We start from the raw sequence: 26,492 nt of genomic DNA on the forward strand, positions 1-26,492 counted from the left end.
TTACATTAAATCCAACTTAAAAGAGCAAGATACGATTTCCTCTTAGAAACTGGCAATTATGAAAGAAGATAACATTTATGTTGCATTGACTCAGGGATAGGGAAATGGATACTCTTCATATGAGACCATAAGCTAGTACACCTGTGAGACAGTTATCAAAATGTTTCGATAGTCTTAAAACATACATAAATATCTACCTATAGAGTATTGGTTAAATAATTTACTCTAGATAAAATGGAATACTGTGCACCAAGTTTCCATATGTATTTTTTATTAAAAAATGGAAGTTGTGAAACTGTATTATACTATTGTCCACCTTTTATTAAAAAAATAAACAAAAAGTTATGTGTATATTTGTGCATATTAATGGTGTATATAACTGTCTTTTTCACTGCTTTGCTGCACCTCCTCATCATAAATCAAATGCCCAATTATGTGTGAGCATTTCACTGGAATCTGTTTCATTCCATTGCCAGATTATTCTATTCTTATGTCAATATTACACAATTTTTATTATTAAAGGTTTATAATAGGCCTTGATGTCTGGTAGCGTAAAATTTCCAAGTGTGGTGTTTTTTAGGCAAGTCTTGACTATTCTTTCCTTTTTCAATTCTATTTAAAATTTGAACCAGCTTGTCAATTTTGACAAGAAAACTAAGATTTTTTTGTCATTGAATGGAATAATTTGTAGAATATATTATTACTACAATGCAGTTAAACTACAAATGCATGACAAAAAGATAGCTAGAAAAAAAAACACAGATGCCTGAAAATTAGATGATGTGCTTCAGAATGATTAATTCATCAAAGAATATAAGCAAAAATCAGAAAATATTTTGAAACAAAAGATTAAAATGTGTCATAATAAAACATGTACAGCTAGCATTTCTTAAACGCATAGACTACGAAAGTAGAAAGGGTAAAAAATTAATGATGAAAAACCTGAAAAAGCTGGGAAAAGAACAAGTCAAGACTATGCATATGTGAAAAGACAATGATATAATTGAATGTACAGGACAAAAATATTTTAACATATTCTAATTTTCATATAAGATAATTAGAAAACCATAACCAAAGCCTTATGAGTGCTTATTTCTATGTAGTGAAATAAATTTTCTGTATTTATAAAATAAAAATGTATTCCTTTAGTAATAAAATATATTTTAGATAAATGTAATCTTGTAAAATGATACCCAATTCAAGTTTATATGTTTGTGTGTTAAGCATACAACATAAATTATATATATTAAAACATAAAATGGTAGAGAGTATAGTATAATGACTACTATGGACTAATTACCTAGCATAAATGCTAATCAATTAATGGCCAATCTTAGATTATCTATATCTCAGTTGTTAGTCTGTAGATTATTACATCTATAAAACAATTAAAGCAAATCTTCAAGATATCTAATCTGTAAATAGTTCAGTGTGAATATCTTAAAGGTAAAAAAATAAAATCTCTCCTTGAAGATACTTTCCATGATAATAAAAATTATATCTCTATTTGGAGAGAGAATGGGCAGATTTGCAGGCAATCCTTACATAAGATTAGAGTCTCCTAAATTAGATCAGAGTCTCTCCTCTTGTAATGTACCTCAATGCATGTACAGGTACCATCTGACCCTCACTGAGTCGCCCTGAGGGATTGATGTCTCAGGGAACTGCTTCTATAATGTCGCTCTGATTGCCTCTTTTGTTGCGAATAATAAACCGGCTTTGTCTCTGAAAAGAATTAATTAAATAAAATATAAGTACAAGACCATGATCACTACTAAAAATTAACAATATTTCCTTAACATCAAAATCAGTGTTCAAATTTATTTGATTGCTTTATAATTTGGGTGGTTTATTTATACAAATCAAGAGCCTAATGAAGCTCATAGACTTAAATTGGTTGATCTTAAATGTCTCTGAATCTATATATTCTGCCTCCAATTTTTTCCTTGCAATTTATGTAATGATGAAATCAGGTCATTTGAAGTGTAGATGTTTTTCTAATCTGGATTTTAATTATTTAATCCCCATGAAGTCTAAAATGTTTCTATGTTTTAGGGCTCGTCAGAGAAATAGAACATATATAAACAGAATATATATATATATAAACATAGAGTATATAACTTTAAAATGTTGTAAAGTTACCACAAAAATAAGATAACAAAACTACCTAAAATAAGTATAAGGGATTGGCTTCTGTGATTATGGAAACTGGGACATCCCACCATGGACATCACACATATATTTATAACAAAATATGGAGAAAATAAGCATGACAATAACAGCCTCAATTTTTGTAATTGATCATGTAGTCATAGTTGGTACTTATAATTATCTTATTCCACTGCTCACTCTGTATTCCTTTTGCCTTCAGCAGACACTTCAGCTGGTAATGGTTCTTTAGTGGGGTGACCCAAACCTTTATTCCTCAAGGATCTGGGCCATTAGTAGTCCTGCCTAGATTGAGTTGTTATATTTTTCTATTGATTTTAATCACAAAGAAATGGTAACACTAAGAGAAGCCCTAAGGAATCTTCTATATTCCAGACATACTCTTCCTTACCTCCATTGTGGTATAGTAGTCTAATTTCCCCTTGGTAGTCAGGGTCAATAACCCAAGCCAGAACAGTAGCTCCCATTTTTTGCATGTTGACTCAGAGACATGAGGAGCCCAAAATGACCAGGTGCTAGCTTTCCAGTTCAATGGAATCGTGGTTGTGTATCCTGGTAGAAGATTTCCTCCCTCTGGAACAGAGGCCAACAGAGCATAAAGTTGCAGGAACAAAAAATTTTGCTAATGGGTTCCTAGAGAGAATAATAAGTGATGCCATTTCCACTCCTTGATTTCTGGAGCCATGAATTCTGGCTATGGGAGAAACAGCACCATATATTGGACACTGATTCAGGGCATGTGCAGCCTTCTGGAGAACTCCATCCCAGCCCTGCAAGGTATTGCTGCCTAACTGGTTGTGTAACTGAATCGTAAAAAGTCAATCCACTGTTCTTTTAAGCCAAATGCTTCAGAATGGAAGAAAACATGGTTAAGATCAGTGAATTCAATGAGCATGGGTCCATTGCCATACTTTATTTATTTATTTATTTTGCTGTGAAGTGAGTTTCTTTCTTTCTTTCTTTCTTTCATCTTTCTCTCTTTCTTTCTTTCTCTCTTTCTCTCTTTCTTTCTTTCTTTCTTTCATCTTTCTCTCTTTCTTTCTTTCTTTCTTTCTTTTGAAATGAGTTTCTTTATCAGAAGCAATGCTGTATTTTCCTGCATCCTTCAATTTCTTGATGGTGGTACTAATCTCTGCAATCCCTTCAGGAAAGCAATATTGCTCTTTGTTTATTATTTTCCTAGGTAGAAGTAGTTTTAGTGACTTCCACTTGGCCTTTCCACCATAATGGTCCTCACCCCACAGGTCAGGAAGCCAATGTGGGAGATTCTGTGAGCTTCCTCAGTATATCTATTCTAACTAGACATTTGGAAATGGGGAAATAACCATAGGGGTGTTTTTTGGAAACACTGTGCCCACTGTGAGATGTACTAAGCTAAAACTCCACCAATTATTTCCATAAGCCCTTAGTTTGTTTGGTGAACCCCAATGACATTTTGAGTCTCCTGAAATTAGTATCAATTCAATGCCACTGTTCAGTAGTCCTCAAAAGATATGATTATTTCCTTTTCTCCAATGCACAGTTACTATGGTAAAGGGCCATAGGTTCCTTTGATGAAGGCTGGGAGAAATATTAGCAGTATTAATTTCTGAGAGTGTACTGGAGTCCTTCCTCAAGGGGACCCAGCCTCCCATTATTTCAATGGGTTCTGGGTCTGTAAATTATTTCAAGTCTGGGAATTGACTGAGAGACAATGACTCTCTGTTTTTATAAATCATATTTTTCTCATTTGACCTTTAACTTTTCTGCTTATTCAGATAAGGTAAGAATTTAGTAGACTTATTATCTATTTCACTTCTAGGAGCACCATGATCAACTAACCAACACCTTATGCCTACGTGAGTCAGACTATTCTTATTACTGCTTTGACTCTGCTGTTCATTATGCTAACCATGCCCACTTTGTCTAAGGTGGGATTGAATGGTACCACTTGGCCCCTGTCCCCCCAAATCTAATTACTCCCATTGCATTTAGTTTTCCAAACTCAGTAGTGGCAGTTCCCACTGTAAGATCTGTTCTACATAGAAGAGTGATCACAGAGCTCTTCAAGGATGTCAGGGTTCCTCTCACAAATTTATTTCTCACATTATTGGTGAAAAGTATGTATTCTGAACTCTTGCAGAGTGGGTGAATAGGTCTTAAATGACAAATTTACTTTAACATTCCATTATTCCTAAGCCTTTGAATCTCTTTCTCTACATTAAATTAAGACAGGTCTGCCATTTCTAATTCACTCACTATGGAACACCTTTTGTTCCATGTTTCAGACAACCAACCTAACTGGTAGGGCCCATTCTAACTCCCCAAGCTGCAACATTAAATGCACAATCTCTTCTTGTGAGCTCATATCAAGTCAGCCTAATGCAACTTTATGTTCTTTCCACCATTATCCCACATCCTTAGCATCCATTCCCATACATGTTCCCTGGATTTTTGTCTGTATAAATTAGAAAACTCAAGTAGCTCTTTTGGAATGTAGTGCATCTCCACATGGGTCATGAGGAGACCCATCTTTCGGACCCAGCTGTGACTGGAGTCTAGTTATAGGTCTAGAAGAAAAGAGGGATGGTGGGAATGGGTTCTGAAAAGCATTAGCGTTATTTTGCATGACAACTACCTCAAAGAAGGACAAACGGAGGATGAAGAGGATACTTCTGCATGGGGTTGGAAAGCCACATTTGCTGGGGCAGGGAGGCCATTTCCACTAGCAAATAAGTCTCATTATAATTTGGGAGTTCAGTGTCCCCAGCTTCATCAAGAATTTCCTATATATCCCCATCCCAACTTATAAGATCCCATTCTCTCCCAATCAATATTCTTACTTTAAGAGTAGATGCTCTGTGAGGCTGAGAGTTCAACTTGCATTGTAATTTAGCTAGTCACAGGATAAAATTCTGTATTTGATTTTCATTAATCTCAGCCCTGTGGCTACAAGAAATAGGGCACACATAGAAGCCTTCAGGTCATTTATACATTATTTGAGCTGGGAATTCAAACTTCTGAGTTCATTTTTTCATCACTTTGTCCAATAGCAATAAGTGCAATAAGCCAACTTCATTTATATTCATTGCTTTTCAAAAAATATTTGAAATATCATATATACACAATCACCCAGATCCTTGCTTCTAATAAGTGGTTGATTGGGAATACACAGTGCAGATATTTTGCATATCTCTATTACCAGTTCATATCATGAACTATCAGTGGTGTTTTTACTACTGGAAATAAACTTATTAGCATCATTCAATCTAATCATATTAGAGAGCCAATTCCAAAAACCCCAGAACCAATTTAGAAAACTCATTCTTAAAGTTGTGTTTCCCTAAAACCACTCTGCATACCAAAATTTATATTAGTTAGGGTTCTAAAGATTCAGAGAAGCAATACCAAAAAAAGTGAGAATTATAAGAAATTGGTTCATGTAATAATGGAAACTGAAAAGTCCCACAATCTGTCATCAGTAAGCTGGAAGCCCAGAAAGCTGGTGTAGTTTCAGTCTGTGCCCAAAGGCTTGAGAACCAGGGGAGCTGATGGTGTATTTCCCAGCCAAGTGTAAGAGAAGACTGATGTTCCAGTACAAGTTATAAAGTAGATAGTGAAGTCTTCCTTTCTCCACCTTTTTTTTCTCTCCAGGCCCTGAACAGATTGGATGATGCCCTTTCACATTGTAGAGGACAATCTGCTTTACTCCATCTACCAGTTCAAATGCAAATCTTATCTGGAAATTTCCTCACAGACACACCCAAAAATAATCTTTAGCTATTATCTGGGCACCCTGTGGCCCAATCAAGTTGACATATAAAGTTAATCATTACATCTGTCTTCTTTATTAACTATGAATTTATAGTTAGATCTAAGGCTTAATAAGATTTGGCAACAATGTTTAATAGATAGAGATATCTCTTCCAGAGATTTTGAGACATTTCTGGAAGATAGAAAAAAGTAATCATTGGATTTATGGGAAAATCAGAGCAGACAAAGCATAGCCTAAGTCATAGTCAGGAGAATGCTACTGGAGAGTGAACAAAAATTCTCATTTGAAATGAAGACCTATGATCCAAATACCAATATAGTTGGATCACAACCTTCACCCTGAAATATGAAAAGAAATCAAAAAGTAATAAACGTTAAAATGTAGTAGCATGAATATAAATGGTGAAACACTTTATTATCCACAAGAGGATATAAATTAGGCATATAACTTCCAAACTGCTATACTAAAGCAATGAGAACAAGAAAAAAATTATCAGTATAACAAAAGCCAGGATACAAACAGAGATTATTTATTGTAGGTAGAAAAACAAAATGAAATGGCAAGCATAATCACAATAAATGTTAGTTGGTTAAATTATTTGTTCATGTGACATAAATTTGCAGAATCACTAGGGAAAAATAATCTATTTTAAACTTCCTATAAGAGACATCCCTAAACCAAAGACATGAATAAGTAAAAATAAAAGTATAAACTTAGATCTCTCAGGCAAATGGTAACAGAAAAAATATATATATAACAAAATATATCACATACATATATAATTCAGGAAGAAAATTAGTCAATGAACAAATAAAGACATTTTATACAGATTTTTTAAAGTACCAGAAAAGTATACATGTCTCTTAGTTAAGTCACAAAAGACCATCATTTCTGCCATAACAAACAAGAAAGTAAACAGATAACTGAAAAAAAGTAAATTTTAACACTTTAAAAGTCTGTGCATACACAAATGTCTACAGATCTAAATTGCATAAATGAAATAATCCTTCACAGGTGAGCAGATTTGTGATGACTGGGGACATTTGCTTAATTCTTGCATGGAGGTTGCAAAATCAAGACTATCATAAATAGAAGGATTCTTCTATGGTAGGGAAATTTGAAAAGCTTTTAGTCATTGTGTAAGCTTTTGTGATAGATTGGAATTGGTAGCAGGACCAAATGCTAAGTAATTCTCCTCACTCGCCCACTGATTTTCCATACAGCATTTTAATGAGTACAGAGCCACAGTAATAGTAGTGGCAGATAGCATAGGGACTGGAGGCTGGGATCTCAGCTAAAAAAGAGACTGATCTCAAAATCTTATGGTGCTTATATTACAAAGTTGTGCTGGAGAGAAAGTTCTGCTGAAATCCAGACTTGATCCAGTTCAATTACTGATTAAATAAATGTGATTAGCTTACCACCTTAGTTGCAGAACAGAAGAGTATACCCTCAATAGGGAAATTTAATATTTAGTTCAGCCTCTAAGTGCTCATTTAAATGAAGTTACCAGTACAGTAGTATCAAATAAATGTTTTAATTATGAGAAACACAGAAATCAACCAGACATTGCTGGGAGAAATTAAATAACATGTTAATAAATGGAGAGATACATTATGACCATGGACTGGATGATTGATAACTATTAAGATGCTCATTCTCCACAAAATGATCTATAAATTTAACATAATTCCAGTCAGAATCCTAGCAGACTTGTTTTTGTAGAAATTGATGATCTGATATTACATTTTATATAGATATGTAAAGAACATAGATAGCAAAAAATGTTGAAAAGGAAGAACAATATTGGACCATGACCTTACACTAGCTGATTTCCATATTTACTTTAAAACTACAATAGGTACAGACACAGAAATAGACAAAAAGATATATGGAATCAAATAGATAGTCCATTAATAGTTCCTCACATATACAGTAATGATTTTTTACAAATGAGTCAAGATATTTCAAAGGTGGAAATGGACATATTTTCAGAAAATGGTTTGGAAAAATTGAACACTCATAGGCAAGAAGAAAAATGAATTGACATAAACCTCACATCTTACACAAAACTTAATTAAAACTTAGTCATAAACCTGAGTGTAAAACACAAAATTATAACTACAAAACTTCTAGAAAATAACACAGGAAAAAACTACGTGATTCTGGTTTTGGTGATGAGTTTTCAGATAAAACACTAAAAACTTAATCCATGAGAGAAAATAAATTATTTGTTTGGACTTTATTAAAATTTTGAGTTGTCCAAGAGAAACTGAAACAATTAAGAAAATGGAAAGACAAGGCACAGACTGGAAGAAAATATATGAAAATCTAATATCTCATAAATGACTCTTCAAGAATGTATTTTAAAAACCTTAAAATTTAACGATAAGGAAACAAACAAGCCAATTAAACAATGGCAACAGATCTGAACAGATACTTCATCAAAAAAGATATACAGTTGGCAAATAAGAGATGCTTACCATTATATATCATTATGGAAATGCAAATCAAAAAATAGTAGATGTTACTACACACTTTCAGAATTTTTTTATTGAGATAATACTATACACTTATTCAAATGGATGAAATTTTTACAATTGCCAATACCGAGAGGCGGGATCAAGATGGTGGAGCAAGAAGATGCTGAGATCACCTCCCCTCATGAACACATCCAAACTATAATTACAATACATATAGAACAACTCTTGCTGAAATTGACCTGAAGACTAGCAGTATGGCTCTTTTACCACCGAGGCTGTAGAGAAAGATCCACACAGAGTCTGGTAGGAAAGTAAGAGAAGCCATCTAGTCAGGACTTGCAGGCTTAGTTTGGGACCCAGAAGAGCAGTGGTATATCACAGGCTTGGGGATCCTCCCAGGGGAGCAAGGGATTCGAGCCATATATTAGGCACCCCTGGCCTGGGGTTCAGCACTAGGAAGACAAGCCCCCTTAGTTGGTTTGAAATCGAATAGTGCTTACAGGAGGGCCATAAGAAACCAATACTTCACTTTTGAAGAGCAAGTGCACAGACTTGCTTACTCCCAGTCACAGGGCAGAAGAAGCAGATTGATACTGCCTAGGGTTCAAGCCAGCTTGCCAGGACCACACCAGCACACACACTCCCCCCACCCCCTGTCCAGCCTGCATTGGGCTTCTGCTCCAATCCCTCTTGCTCTCCACTAAGGTGAAGGTTGACTTTGCCAGCAAGAGTTCACACACTTGGAGGGAATGGAGCTGGCTTGGGCCCTGGTCCTGCCTCTGAACAGGGTGGAAGCAACCTTTACCAGTGTGTGCATCCGTGCACAGACTTGGGAGACAACAGAACCAGCTCTTGGGTGGAGACAGCTATTTCTGGAATGCATGTACCTGCACACATTTGGGAGGGTGCAAAACCAGCTCAGTAGTGTGGCTCCATCCCTCTGGTCCTGACCTAGCCTTTGTCCAATGTGTGCACACCAGAGAAAAAGTGAAACCAACACAGTAGTGCAGCCCCAAGACCTCAGAACCCAGCCACACCCTCAACCAAGGCAGAGACTGCCGTCACACGCAAGATAAACCCAACTCCCTCAGAGCTTCTACTCCAGACCCTTGGCACATGACCCTGCCCCAAATAGGGCAGTAAATGCCATTGAGAATGGGAGAAGTCCCAGCTTGCACTTGGCTTTAGCCCTAGCCAAGCTCAAACCCCAGTCCTACATCCCATGAAGGCACTGGCTGCCAGCACATCTTGGGGAAGACATGGCCCATGCTCAGTTCAAAGCCAGCTCTCTCACCAAATCTACTGAGCACACACAGAGTGCATAGGGATGCTCTTACACAAAGACACAATGTCACAACAAAGATAGGTAACTGTTTTATCTAATTTCATAGAGACAGAGAAAGTTAATCAAAATGAGAAGACAGAGGAATATGCTTCAAACAAAAGAACAAGAAAAAAACCCTGAAAAACCCTAATGAAGCAGAGACAAAAACTTAACTGATAAAGAGTTCAAAGCAATAGTAATAAGAATGCTAACTGGACTTGGGTAACGAATAGATGAACACAGTGAGAATTTTAACAAAGACCTAGAAAATATAAAAGAGAAACTGTCAGAGCTGAATACAATAATTGCAATGAAAAATACACTAGAAGGAATTACCAGCAGATTAAGTGACAGAGAAGAAAGCATAAGCAATCTGGAAGACAGAATAATGAAAACCATGCAATCAGAACAGAAAAAAGAAAAATAAATCTTTAAAAATGAGGATAGTTTAAGGGACCTCGGGGACAACATCAAGTGTACTAACATTGCATAAAAGGGGTCCCACAAGAAGAGAGAGAGAAAGGGGTAAAAGACATATTTGATGAAATTATGGCTGAAAACTTCCTGAACCTGAAGATGGAAACAGATATCCAGGTACAGGAAGCACAGAGAGTCCCAAACAAAGTGAACCCAAACAGACCCACACCAACACATACAATTAAAATGGCAAAAGTTAAAGAGAATTTTAAAGGCAGCAAGAGAAAAACAAAGTCACATACAAGGGAACTCCCATAAGGCCATCAGCTGATTTCTCATAAGAAACTCTGAAGGCTGGAAGGGAGTGGCATGATATATTTAAAGTGATGAAAGGGAAAAACCTACAACCTAGGATACTCTACCCACAATGTTATCATTCAGAATTGAAGGAGAGATAAAAAACTTTGCAGACAAGCAAAAATCAAAAGAGTTAATCAATACTAAACTAACAGGCTTCCCTGGTGGTGCAGTGGTTATGAATCTGCCTGCCATTGCAGGGGACATGGGTTCAAGCCCTGGTCTGGGAAGATCCCACATGCCACAGAGCAACTAAGCCTGTGTGCCACAACTACTGAGCCCATATGCCACAACTACTGAAGCCCACACACCTAGAGCCCATGCTCCACAACAAGAGAAGCCACCTTAATGAGAGGCCTGTGCAACCCAATGAAAAGTAACCCCCGATTGCTGCAAATAAAAAGAAAGCCTGCGTGCAGCAACGAAGATCCAACGCAGCCAAAAATAAAAATAATAAATAAATTTATTTTAAAAAAATACGAAACTAACACTAAAAAAGTGTTAAAGGGCCTCCTTTAAGTGAAAAATAAGAGACTACAACAAGAAATAAAAAAAATATATAGTAAGGTAAAAACTACACTGGTAAAGGCAAATATGTAGTAAAGGTTGTCAATCAACCACTCAAGCTAGTACAAAGATTCAAAGAAAAAAAATTGTAAAATCAACTAAAACTATTATAAACAGTTAAGGAATAGACATGAAGATGTAAAATATGACATTATAAACACAAAATATAGGGGGTGAATGAAAAATATACATCTTTTAGAATGTGTTTATTTAAATAACTATCAATTTAAACCAAGTAGATATAGTTAGTGGTCAATTTATATGAACTCCATGGTAAACACAACTAAAAAACCTGCAATAGATACACAAACATTAGAGAGAAATTTACAGAAACGTAAAGATAAAGAAAATCATCAACCCATGAGGGAAGAGAAAAAGAACAACCACAAAAACAATGAGAACACAAGTAATAAATGACAATAATTACATATGTATTGATGACAAATTGAAATTATAATGGAGTTATCACAGTTCAGGCATATAAAAATGGAGTTGGGAGGCCATTAGTCATGTCTCTGCACCACTGAGAACTTAATCTTTCTCTGAACTGCACCAGACACAAGGACACCACTAGCCATATTCAGGACAACACCTACCAGCTGCAACCTTATGGTCTCAAGGTCTCACTTTATAACTGTGCAACCATTTTGTCCCTGAACCAATTCTAACATAACAAGCACCCTTATCTATTGCCAGCTCCAATTATAATTTTTGATACACAACTCATGTAACTAACTGTAACCTTGTGTTTTTTGCCTTTATAAGTTTTCTCCCATTTTGTAATGGGGAGGAGCACATTTCAAGTGCTTCTTGAATCTGTGTTTCCCAGGCTGCAGTTCTAATAAACCCCCAAATAAACACCCTTTTATTCTATTGAGGTCTCCATTTCTGATATTTTGATTGACACTACCACATCACTTTTTATGTCAGTGTACAAAATGCTCTAATCAAGAGCATTTTGATTGGGTAAAATGATAAGACCCATCTATATGCTGCTTATAAGAGACTTACTTCAAAGCTAAAGTTACACACACTGAAAGTGAGGGGATGTGAAAAGATATTCCATACAAATGGAAACAAAAAAAAGCTGGGTTATCAATACTCATATCAGACAAAGTAGTAGACTTTATTTTAAATTTATTTTTATTGCAGTATAGTTGATTTACAATATTGTGTTAGTTCCAGGTGTACAGCAAAGTGGTTCAGTTATATATATATATATATACACACATACATACATACATATAAGTATATATATTTCAGATTATTTTCAATTACAGGCTGTTAAAAGGTATTGAATATTGTTCCCTGTGATATACAGTAAATAATTGTTGCTTATTTATTTTATGTATATTAGTTTATATTTGTTAATCCCATACTCCAAATTTATCTCTCCCCCCTCCTTTTCCTTTTGGTAACCATAAGTTTGTTTTCTATGTCTGTGAATCTGTTTCTGTTTTGTATATAGATTCATTTGTATTATATTTTAGATTCCACATATAAATGATACCATATAATATTTGTCTTTCTCCTTCTGACTTACTGCACTTAATATGATATTCTCTAGGTCCATCCATGTTCCTGCAAATGGCAATATTCCATTCTTTTTTATGGCTGAATAATATTCCATTGTTGTGTGTGTGTGTGTGTGTGTGTGTGTGTGTGTGTGTGTGTGTGTGTGTGGCTACTGTAACAATGCTTCAATTAACATAGCAGTGCAGATGTCTCTTTTTTTAATATTTTAACTTTATTGTAGTATAGTTGATCTACAATGTTGTGTTAGTTCCAGGTGTACAACAAAGTGATTCAGTTGTACATATTCATGTATCTATTCTTTTTCAAATTCTTTTCCCAGTTAGGTTGTTACAGAATATTGAGCAGAGTTCCCTGTGCTATACAGTAGGTCCTTGTTGGTTATCCATTTAAACATAGTGGTGTGTACGTGTCAATCCCAAACCCCCTACCTATCCCTCCCCCCAACACTTCACCCCTGGTAACCACAAGTTTATTCTCTAAGTCTGTGAGCCTGTTTCTGTTTTGTAAATAAGTTCACTTGTATCATTTTTTTTAGATTCTGCATATAAGCAATATCATATGATATTTCTCCTTCACTGACTTACTTCACTCAGTATGACAATCAATAGGTCCATCGATGTTGCCGCAAATGGTGTTATTTCATTCTTTTTAATGGCTGAGTAATATTCCATTGTATATATGTACCACATCTTCTTTATCCATTCTTCTGTTGATGGACATCTAGGTTGCTTCCATGTCTTAACCATTGTAAAGAGTGCTACAATGAACACTGGAGTGCATGTATCCTTTCAAACCATGTTTTTCCCTGGGTATATGCCCAGGAGTGGGATTGCAGGATCATACAGTAGTTCTATTTTTAGTTTCTTAAGGAACCTCCATACTGTTCTCCATAGTGGCTTCACCAATTTACATTTCCACCAACAGTGTAGGAAGGTTCCCTTTTCTCCACACCCTCTCCAGCCTTTACTGTTTGTGGTTTTTTTTGATGACAGCCATTCTGACTGATGTGAGGTGATATCTCATTGTACTTTTGATTTGCATTTCTCTAATAATTAGAGATCCACCAATACATTAAAAGGATCATACACCATGATCAAATGGGATTTATCCCAGGGATGCAAGGCTTTTTCAGTATGCACAAATCAATCAATGTGATGCCCCACATCAGCAAATTGAAGAATATAAACCATACGATCTCAGGACATGGAAGCAACCTGAATGTCCATCAACAGAGGAATGGATAAAGAAGATGTGGTACATATATAAATGGAACAATACTCAGCCATAAAAAAGGAATAAAATTGGGTCATTGTAGAGACATGGAGAGACTTAGAGACTGTCATACAGAGTGAAGTAAGTCAGAAAGAGAAAAGCAAATATCGTATATTAACACATATTTGTGGAATCTGCAAAAATTGGTATAGACAACCTTATTTACAAAGCAGAAATAGAGATACAGGCGTAGAGAAGAAACCTATAGATACCAAGGGGGAAGGGGGGTGTGGGATGAATTGGGAGATTGGGATTGACATATATACACTATTGATACTATATACACATTGACATATATACACATTGATACTGATGAAAGAAATCAAAGATGACACAAACAGATGGAGAGATATACCATGTTCTTGGACTGGAAGAATCAATATTGTGAAAATGACTATACTACCCAAAGCAATCTACAGATTCCATGCAATTCCTATCAAATTACAAAGGGCATTTTTCACAGAATTAGAACAAAATATTTACAATTTGTATGAAAACACAAAAGACCCTGAATAGCTAAAGCAATCTTAAGAAAGAAAAACTGAGTTAGAGGAACCAGATTCCCTGACTTCAGACTATACTACAAAGCTACAGTAATCAAGACGGTAAAGTACTGGCAGAAAAACAGAAATATAGACCAATGGAACAGGATAGAAAGACCAGAAATAAACCCACGCACCTATGGTCCATTAATCTATGACAAAGGAGGCAAGACTATACAGTGGAGGAAAGGCAGTCTCTTCAATAAGTGGTGCTAGGAAAACTGGACAGCTACATGTAAAAAAATGAAATTAGAACACTCCTTAACACCATACACAAAAATAAATTCAAAATGGATTAAAGACCTAAATGTGAAACCAGACACTATGAAACTTTTAGAGGAAAACATAGGAAGAACACTCTCTGACATAAATTGCAGGAATATCTTTTTCAATCCGTCTCCCAGAGTAATGGAAAACAAAACAAAACAAAACAAATGGGACCTAATTAAAATCAAAAGCTTTTGCACAGCAAAGGAAACCATAAACAAAACTAAAAGACAACCCACAGAATGGGAGAAAATATTTGCAAATTATGTGACCGACAAGGAATTAGTCTCCAAAATTTACAAACATCACATGCAGCTTAATATCATCAAAACAAACAACCCAATCAAAAAATGGGCAAAAAACCTCAATAGACATTTCTCCAAAGAAAATATACAGATGGCCAAGAGGCACATGAAAAGGTGTTTAAGATTGTTAATTATTAGAGAAATGCAAATCAAAGCTGGAAAAATTTGAGCAACAAAATAAAAAATGTAATAATGCAGAATCCCAGTAGTTTATGTATATACTCCCCTCAAGGATGTGGAGCATAACTCTGAACCACTTAAGTATGGGTTACACTTATTGACTTGTTGACAAAGAATAGGATATAAAAAAAGAGGGAGGGGAGGAAGGAAAAAGGAAGAAAAGAAGGAAGAAATGGAGGGAGGAAGGAAGGAAGGAAGGAAGAGTGGTAGGGAGTGAAATCAATTCATAGTAGAAAAACTTAGCCAGGTGTCAAGGTTAACATCATCAGTGATAAGTCATGTTGATAGCATGTACCTTTGAAATGATATAATGAGAATGGGTTTTCACCTCTGTCGTCTTCCTCCAAAAAACTTATAACCTGATTTTATCATGAGAAAAAACTTCAGACAAATCTCAGTTGAGGAACATTCTACAAAATATCTGAGCAGTTCTCAAAACTGTCAAGATCATGAAAAACAAGGAAAGTCTGAGAAATTGTCATAGCCAAGTAGAGTTTAAGGAGACATGATGACTAAACATAATGTGGTATTGTATCCAAGATGGGATCCTGGGAGAGAGTAAGAGCATTAAGTAAAACTAAAGAAATATAAATAAATTATTGACTTCAGTTAATTATATCAGTATTGGTTCCCTAGTTATAACAAATGTGCTAATGTAAGATATCAATATTAAGGGAAACTGTGGGATGTATGGAAACATTCTGTACTATCTTAGTGAAAATTTTGCAAATCTAAAACTATTCTTAAATAAAATGTTTATTAAATATAAAAAATAGAGTTGCTTACTCTAGTGTTTTCTTTCTTCTACAGGCTAGTGCATGGATATGGTAGTGACCTGTCTTCAACATTCAGAAAATATAACCCTCTAGAGGATAGCAGAATTGCAAGATCAAACTTAGGTCCCTGAATTCCCTTCTGAAGAGCCAACACTTGAGAACATTAACATTGTATATTTTTGACCATCTGATAATGAAAGGTGAAAACTGTATCTAACTTTTATGTTGTTATTAATTACTAGAGATTATGATCCTTACATTTTCAGTGGCCACTATTATTTCCTTCTCTGTGAATTGTTTCTCCATATCAATGGGGAAAGAGTTGCTGATTGTTATATTTATTGTTTTAGATTCCGGAAAAGAGGATTTTGTCCCATACTTTCTACAAAATTTCTTCTGATCTGTCTCTGAATTTTAATTTAATGGTTTATTTTGTTATGTATGTATTTTTATTTTAATATATTCAAATTCATCAAGCTTTTGCTTAATAAGTTTGGTGTTTTAATATGTTTAAATACCTTCCCTATTATGAGGTTATAAATACATCCCCCTATATTTCATTGCAGTGTTTTCATCGCTATATTTATTGAGTTAAAAAAATTTGGGCTTCCCTGGTGGCGCAGTGGTTAAGAATCTGCCTGCCAATGCAGGGGACATGGGTTCGAGCCCTGATCTGGGAAGATCCCACATGCCGCCAAGCAACTAAGCCCGTGAGCCACAACTACTGAGCCTGTGCATCTGGAGCCTGTGCTCCGCAACGGGAGAGGCCGCGACAGTGAGAGGCCCGCACACCGCGATGAAGAGTGGCCCCCGCTCGTCGCAACTGGAGAAAGCCCTCGCACAGAAACGAAGACCCAACACAGCCAAAAAAAATTAAATAAATAAATAAAAATAAATTAATTAAAAAAAAATTAACTCAGGTTGCTTCTATGTCTTGGCTATTGCAAATCGTGCTGCATCTGGAACTAACACAATATTATTAATTAACTATACTTCAATTAAAAAATTAACTCCATTGGTAATTTTTTAATGATGTGAGGTAAGAACTGTGTGAGACCCCTAAGGCAGGAAGGACCTCAGCACGACTGAGGAAATTAAAGAAACCCAGTGTTGCCAGAACATTGTAATTGAGGAGGAAAGTGGTCAGAGATTAAACTAGAGTAGGCAGGGGCCAAATCAAGAGGGTTTGTATCATCTGAGTTTGTTTGCATGTTAAAGACTCTAGAGACTACATGTTGCTATATGCCTGCATGTATCGATACTTGGAGCTATGTGGAATAAAAGGAAACATAGACCAGTGAAAATAGAAGAGAAGTAAAAATTATTTGGGCCATTTAGTCTACAGACAAGCTGACTCAGATACACCCTATACAATAATAGATTTGAAATGGAGGTAAGGTCTGGAATATTTCTGTAAGCTGCATATTTTGTAAGGTGATTCTGATATACGCATAACACAGAACCACTGATTCAGTGTCTTCCCCAACTTTCATTTCTTCCTCTCATGAGTATTCCCATGCATTCTTAAAGTGTTTACCAGATACTAACAAAGCTGGGGGAGAATACAATCTGCTGAATGACTGAGGCATTCATTTGCTTTCGGAGTACTCAGTCGTTCAAGAAGAGAAAACTGAATGCCGTTAAATGTTACATAAGTGTTTTAGGTTCTTTTCCAGTCTCAAGAAACATCCTGGAAGAGGCATACAGGTAGTTATATAATTATCTTATTATATAAACTCGCTTCATATTTGTTCAAACAATAGTTGAAAAACAACATGTAGGGGATGCAACTTAGAAAAAAAAAACCTCCAGTTAGCAACTGTTTGTGTATGGTCTAAATTTGTTTTCTGTATAATAGAAAAATTAATTTTATGCTGCTATTTGTTTTGTTAATTATAGAACTTTTGATCAGAGTCAACTTTGTCTTGTTGGAGCTACAGATAAAACAGGTCCAGAGAAATGCATCTGGCAAGAAAGAAAAACTCTTTCACAACAGAAGAGCTCAGCCACAGACCCGCATTTTGTGAGCCTATTGCCTTCAGCTAAATCCTGCACTTTTTTCCTTTACTTAATTTCACTTGTACTTTGGTGACTGTTGTACAGAATGATCCCTACACTCAAAACTTTTCATTTAATTGCCATGGAAATTTGATAATTTCATCCTAAAGTAGGGTTGAAGAAAACTCAGGAAGAGCTCCGATTACTGAAAACTGGAAAAAATTAATCTTGATTAAAGTACTTCCCCCATGAAAATAAGACCTTCTGAACTTTGCAAGGGCTGATTACAGAAGGCTATTCTTTGGGGAATGCATAACTGTACTTATTCTAGGATTTTCAGGAGTATTGAACTGAAATAGTGGAGACATCATAAAAGACCTTTAAAGGTGAAATTTAGTGGAATGTTGGCAGCAACTTACTTCAGTTCTTCTCTAAAAGAAAGTGCCAAAATATGCAAACTACTTTCCAAAACCATGATGTCTGTAAGGAATGCCTGTCAGCTGTCATCACCAATAAGGCTTTCCATGTGAAAAAAAATGAACCTGGAGGATCACAGGAGACTTATTGTTCACTTTTAAAAAGGCATACCGTATATTCATCATTAGGAATCTGGTGGGTTTATTTGCTCTACTTAATAATTTCAAACATAAGAATTAGGAAGAATTTGCAAAGATTACATTACTTGGAATTTCTGGTTTTTTCATGACTAATCATCTTTACTACATAAATCAGTAAATGTAGCTTCAAATGTCTTACCATGTTAACCAAGTATTATAAGCTTATTGCTCTCCATGTGACACAAAAAATGTTAATCTATTGCAGTCCTCAATGCTGAAATGACCTGAATTAATTGTATTTGATTGTAAATGTCTCCTATTTGCTTTATGGGGCAATGAAAATACAGGAAATAAACATTTGTAACGTCTGGAGTTATTTTAAATGATTCTGCCATGGTTCAAACCTGTATTTGCATTACGTTCTTTAATTTCAGTATCTGGCATGAGTGACAGGAAAATTTTCTATTGCAATACCAATTATATCATTTTCCACCATGTTCTTTACAGAAAATTGGAGGCTCTACACTACCCTCATCGAGTTTAATTAATAAATATAAATATTAACTTCTTACATTGTAAACATTAGATATATAGTGTATGGACACTATAATACTGTTTGAATATATTACAGTTGTTATTGACTTCAGATTTTTAATAAGCTGAAAGTATTCTTCTGTAAATCCATTTTTGGCGGACAATGCAGGTGCATGAATGGCAGTACAACCCCGGTGTTATTTCACATTGGAACATGTAACTAACAGTATACACAATGCTACTAGAGCTAACTGAGCAACCAAGCATGATCCTATTGGAAAAAGAGAATTTAAGGTGACTCAAGGAGTGCTTTTCCCCTACCACATGATATCAGAAAGTCTGTGCCTCTCCAGGACAACAACAAAAAAGGCTTAGGTTCATAGAAACTTAAATTTGAAAGGGAAACTAGAAGTAGAATCTACCTTCCTATTTTTACAAATGGCATCTCTAACAGATGATCATAACTCTATTTGAACATTATCCCAGTGAGTAGTTCATTCCCTAAAACAATCCATTTAATTGGATGGCATCTTTATTCAGAACTTCCTCTTGAATTGAACTAAATTTGTTTCCTGGTAACTTCCACCCAGTTGATTCTAATGTTTAGACCTAGAACAACCCTCTTCCCTCTTCTACATCAGTTCTTTAAATGTTTGGAGACAAATACTTTCTCTTAAAAATCCATTCTTCTCCAGTTTATATATCCCATGTTCCTTTAAACCTTCCTTATATGACTTTAATTCTAGACTATTTATGATCATAATCATCCCCTAAGAGAGACTTACTTCTCAATGCCTCTTTTAAAATATGGCCTAAAACTGAATACTTGTCTCTTAATATGGGCACTACATTACATATTTTGTAGTCAATATGTTTCAATGTCATCCTGGCCTGCCAAGCTATCATTTTATTATATTCCATATGGCCAGCTATTATGTGACATTGTTTCCACCACTCATATGATATGCAATAATGTTAACTTAGTCAAAAAACAGCTGATTCATATCTTCTGTATTTACAGAGAAAACAGCTTAAGTCAAAGAGGATATCAGAAAAGTAGACAACCTCCTATCTTCTCATTTTAATGTAGTGAGAGTATATGTAGAAAACAACAATTCAGGAAAGAAGGCTAACTTCAAGCAGAGTTGAATAGAAATTGATTTCTCCTAAATGTTCCTTAGCCCTAAGAGTAGGGAAAAAAATATTTGGATGGGAAGGCACCCTAGATTTGGGAATAGCAAGAGCAAAGGTAATGAGTAGAGAATGTGCATTAAAGACCCAAGTTGGTTGCAGAAGAGCCTAAATGGGAAAGTCATGGGCAACATGACCAAAGAGAGAGGTTGAGAGCAAATTGTGGAAGACCATATGTCAGCCTAAAGATTTTGGGCAATTATCTGTACTTAAAGAAGCTAACATTTTTTTTTTTTAAATCTAAGTCATGAAAAGTCTGGCTGGTGAAGGGGAATAATAGCAAGTCTACATTCTGCCTATCACATGGTTTCCTTCATTTTCTTTTCAGCCAAATCCCTCATGGACCCACCAAGCATGAGAGATTTCTCTCTTCTTTGCCACAATTTTCAAATAGCAATCTACAATCAGGTTTGCACTATCACAGGAAAACTTGGGCCAAATTCAAATGTCAACAGAAGTAGGGTGGATCACATTTATCTGCTTAGTTAAGTTTACATTTATTCTAAAAGTCATTGACTTATAGAACAGAAAAAGAGCATAGAGATGGATGCAGAGAACAAAGCCCAGAGATATTGGTGTTACTCAAATTACACACTTGCTACTGGGGGTAGCTAAAGAGAGGAGATATCTGGGCTCAGTGTTCTTTGAGCTACATGAGACTGACTCCTCTTGATGCAGACATTTGGAAATGACAAAAATAAGCCCAAAGAAGAAAAAAATTCACTATTCCCTTTACCTCTTCCTTCTTGATATGCCAATCCAAAGTATATCATGCAGTGGGATGAAACATGATACCCAATAGTCACACACTATATTAAGCCAAGTCTACATAGGTATAATGGAATCAGATATCATGGAATATTGCCATTCTGAATGACTATGGAGAACTGGAATAGGACATCTGAGCCTCTATTGCCTTGTGGATAAGATGGTAAATGTCAGTATGAACATAGCCTTTGGCAAATTGAAATGACAAATAATTAAACTGTGTTTAGTTGCAACTCATTCTCTTGAGTCTGTTTTAAAAGGCGACCTTGGATGCCCATTGTGTTAAAGTACATGTCAACAACATTTGTTTTTCAAGGCAGGGACAACCCTGGGGTTGTTTCTACCTCTTTGTCATGGCTTTGTGCATAAGCAACTTAGTATTAAAAGAAGCTGGTGAAAAACATTTTTTAGAGACTATGGTGACTATTTGGGACAGTGGTGATACTATGCTATAAGTATATTTTTGTCATACTGATCAATTTATTTTCATTAGCTTATCAATTTCATTGGATGGAAGTTATCCAGGAAAGAGAGTGGTCCCATTAATTTTCAGGATCTATCTATCTCTCTCTCTCTCTCTCTCTCTCTCTCTCTCTCTCTCTCTCTCTATCTATCTGTCTATCCATCCATCTATCTAGTTTTAAAGACATGTTATCTGTTCAAACTCTCAATTAGACTCCATCCTATTTGAATTTCTTCAAAACTGGCCACTACTTATACAACATTTCACACATTTTACACATTTTAGGAGAATATTTTACCAGTATTCTACCAAATGCATTACATAGACATTTTAAAGGCATTTATTCTAGTTGAACTTGAGGCTATTTGCTAATTTAAAATAAAAGTTAATTGTTACTCACAACATATTGTTGTTACAATTAATTCATTTGTTGTTAATATTAATTCATTTCATCAATGAATTAATTCTCATAAATATGACTTCTATGTTGCAGCCTCTTCAAAGAATAGACAACTTATTTGAAATAAAAGACAGGTAATGTGAAAATAAATCACAAATTTAAAAAGATTGATGCAATTAAGTGATAATGACATTGGGACAGAAGCAGTATTATCTAGTAGTTATTTAAAAAACTACCATTTGCCATTTGGCCAAAGTTCAGTCAGCTATAAAATTCAGGTTGTTGTGCTAGATTAGATAATATATAAAGCCATTTCCATTTCTAGTATGCTATGATACTAAAAAATAACTAGGTGAATTAAGTCTTATACAAGATTATATTTCTCTTACTAGTACTACTTAACAGGTCATCTCTTACCATGGTCCTTTCTTTATCATTTAAATAATTCATTTGTACTGTAAGAAAGTAGTGCTTCCCCTGTCCATGAACAGAGTATTCACCTTGATCTGGGATAGAATAAAATTCAATATATATTTTAATACTCTGGAGCTATTTCCCTTTAGCTCCCTCTAAAGGCTCTCATAAACAACTGCTACCCTCAAGCTATATAGCAGTAACAGTCCATTGTTTTTCCACATGGTTTCATGTATTACCTATACGCTATCCTAACAACAATCAATCTTGTGAGGAAGACTAATAATATCTCCATTTGACAGATTATGAATTAAAGCATAAAGCAGTTTAATTACTTTTCTCCAGTCACCTAGTTAATAAGAGAAACAAGTCTGAAACCCACATCTGTTCATTTACATCCTTTTGTACTTTTCACTGTATCATTACCCAGCCTTGACCATTGATAGTGCTGCTGCTGCTGCTGATATAACTAAATCAGTCAGGATAGGCTATTCTATGCTGCCCAACAACAAATTTCAGTGGTTTAAAACAATACAAGTTTATTTCTCACTCATGCTACATTTCTAACATGGATCAGCAGGGAGGTTCTGCTTCTTATTTAGTTAATTCAGTGACCAGACTAGCAAAGGATCTACCATCTTGTAACTTATACTACCTGGAACATATGGCCTACTTGGTCAACAGGGCAGAGAAGCAGAAGAATATGAATAATTTACATCCACCTTTCTAGGTTTTGATCCAGAAGTGACACACATTAGTTTCACCTACTGCCTATGGGACAAAACTTGTAATACAACACAGCCTCATTCAACTACAGAGAGACTGGGAAATGTGAAGTACAAGGATGTCTGGTGAGCAGTAAATGTCTCTGCCATGATAGCTATCATTTATTGAATTCTTAGCATGTGCCAGGCACTGTGCTAAGCACATTGTGTCATTGCTTCATTTAATTCTTACTGTAGTCCTGTACTATAAAATATAACCATTATACGGATGAGAGAACCGGGTTTGAGAGTGACAATCTGCATAAGGTTTCACAGACGGTAAATGGCTGAGCCAGGATTCAAATCCAGATCATTCTGATTCTAGAGCCAACTCTAAAGTTAATTTATTCAAGTCCAATTCCATTTAATATATCTTCCCTTTAGTCATCCTCAGATCCTTCCTTTAAATGAACAAGTTTTCACCTGTTCTCTCTCACTTGACTCCTATTTCCACTTTTATTTTCATTCTAAATGTATGAAGTATGAAGAGTCAAAGAAGTTAGATGAATGAATGATAAAGAGACCACTTTTCTTGTATTTTTCTTCCTTTCACACAATAGTACTTTCTCTTGTATATGAGGTCCTAGAAACCAACCAGCAAGGGTATTTAATTGCTTGATCCTATTTACTATTACTCCAGAGCATACCAGTCACCCCGCTTATTAGGACTTCTTAAATATAAAACAATGCCTATTATCTGCCTTGTGTCTTCTTTGTAAGAAGGGCCCAATGATAGTCTTTATAATTTAGAATATGCCTGTTATAAGATGCTTCCTTTAATAGCTATTTACAACTAAGGTCACCAATTTATACCTGGAATTAAAGAAAGATCAGCTCAGATATGTATAGAATGATAATTTTTCACAAAAATAGTTACAATGGAAGTTTTTAGATAGCCCTGTTACCCCATAACTAAATTATCCAGAAAATCATATATCATTCCTTAAAATTTCATATAATTTTTATGAATTGGGATTTAAAACACTTATGAAACTCTGGCTAATGTGGAAAATATTGGCTTAATAGATACATTTTACTAAATAACATCTGACTAGTGTCTTACATACTCATTTAATTTGGGGGTTAAAAGCGACCTCCCTCATTTCACCAATAAGGAAATAAGGGTCTAAGAGAAGTTATTTATTCACAAATAGGCAAATAATTAGAGGCAACACAAAGCTAAGAACCTAGGCCTCCTCAGATTCTCAGTCTAGGCTAATTTAAAATAGTCATATTCATAAAATCTTGCTTCTAGAAAGTTAAAATTGAACTCTCTCAAAGCACTATAAATGTTTATATTGGGTAAGGAAACACATTCCTATTAACATATTTATCACTCATAGCTTTGAATAATTACATTTCAAATTTATCATTGATTACCAGGAAATAGCTAAGAATCTACTCAAGCATAGAAAGATAACAGGTATAGAGACATGGCTAGAATATTTGCATCATTAATTAGTAACATATGTGTTTACTGGAGTGTTATAGCAAATTTTAAATATATCTCTGTACCATTTGACTTATACAATGAGCATGGATTGCCTTTATAATGAATAAAAAGAGGGTTTTCACAAGATTTTAAAACACAATTGTAGTTTGTATTTGTTTAAAATCTTTTATCTGGTGATCTCAATGTACTTTTCTGACTTACAAGAATAAAAAGAATAATTTCATGCAATGCCATAAGTAGAGACTGTGTGGAGTTTTAGAAAAAGCATCAGGCATTTAAGATGTGTCACTTTGTTACAACAGAGCAGTGGAAGATCTGAATTATTGTCTTAGTTGTGTGAATTTGGGTAAACAGGAAGTAATCACTCCAAGATTTTTTTTCTTCTGTCAAGTAGGGATAAAAATACCTGCATTGTCAACATCACAGGTTTGTTGTAGGTATTACACAATTTAATGTTTGCAAAATGAAAATTAACTTATAAATTTAAGGTATGATTTTTGTGTGTTAGCATACATAAATTAATATTCTTTTCATATACACCTGTATACATATATCAACATTTGCCCTACACCATAGCTTGCTAATTTTTAACTTCACAGAAAGCAGACAAAAGCCAAGAAGTTCTATTATTTGTGCTAAATTTTATAGCAAATGACAGATTTTAAGAGCTATTATTCTTCGGGTGCCTTCTACCTTCTATGTGGTCTAACCCTGTGAAGTTTTTAATATATATAAATCAAAGACCAGGGAGGTTAAGTAAATTGCTCAAGGTCACACAGCTGGTAAGTAGCAGAGTCAGGATTCACATTCAGGTTTTTCAGACTCCAAAGTTCTTTCTTTACTCTGTGCTCTCTTTCAGAGATCCTAGTCACCTGCTAGGGAAATGTTCACCTTCTTTTGGCATGCTTGTGTGTTTTCCAGACATTGAAGTGGTACAGAATAGCATTTGCTTTTGTAACTCACTTTCTCTAACAAAATAAATGGCTCCTTTTTGACGTCTGTTCTGTTGACCTTTTGTCTCTGTGCTAAAAATCTTTTTTCTAACTTGCCCTTTCTGTAAGAGTGAAATGATTTTGATTGAATTTATCATCGTCCAGAAATATGGGGCCTTTTTGAGTTTAAAGTGTTTACAAAGATAGCCTTTTCCCCTGGATTTGATTATCTCATTGACAGCAGTCGGTATCTTCATGCATAGGAATGTATTTACTTATAGGCACATAAGTAATTCATTTATAAAATTGAATTATCTGGCTAGGGAGATTGTGTGTTTTGATTGTGTAGCAGTCCTTCTGAAACAGACTTACAATTGATAAAAGCCAGATGGAAAGCGGAAACAGTCCATTTCATGATTCTTTAAATGTTTAAGTTCGTTAACCCTTGCACTTCAGATTTTTTGAAGTTCAGTAGTAGGGTGGAAACAATTTGTTGGTGAGGTTTTAATATGCAAAATGGTCAGTAAGTGCTTATAACATTCTGTACAGGGGAAAGAGTTTCAGCTTTAGGAGAGTTTCAAGGATAACATTAATGGCTCATTGTTAAAATCTTGTCTATTGCTCCTTATTTTCTTTTCTGTATTTTTTCATCAGAATGAATTTTAATTTGTATACTGTGCTTGTTAGTCCCCCTTATGTGGGCAAGAGCTGATTCTTAGTGTCTCTAAAGTATCTTACTATATGAACACATATCCACGTTATTGGTTCAAATGCATCTTATAAATATACTTCTTACTAAAATATGTCATTTTCTTTAAATAATTATTTAAATATTAATTAATATCATGAGCAATTTTATGGGTTATAACTTAATCCTTACAGCAACATTTTGAGGTAGGTACTACGATTATCAACTCTCTCATTCTTCAGACTGAAGAAACTTGAGCTTGGAGAGCTCACACAACTTTCCCATGATCACAAAACCAGAAGCAATGGAACCAGGATTTGAACCCAGATAATCTGACTTCAGCATCTAGGCTCCTAACCACTATCCTATGTGGTTTCTCTA

The sequence above is a fragment of the Eubalaena glacialis genome, chromosome X (genome assembly GCF_028564815.1).
Source record: "Eubalaena glacialis isolate mEubGla1 chromosome X, mEubGla1.1.hap2.+ XY, whole genome shotgun sequence".
Taxonomy (NCBI): Eukaryota; Metazoa; Chordata; class Mammalia; order Artiodactyla; family Balaenidae; genus Eubalaena; species Eubalaena glacialis.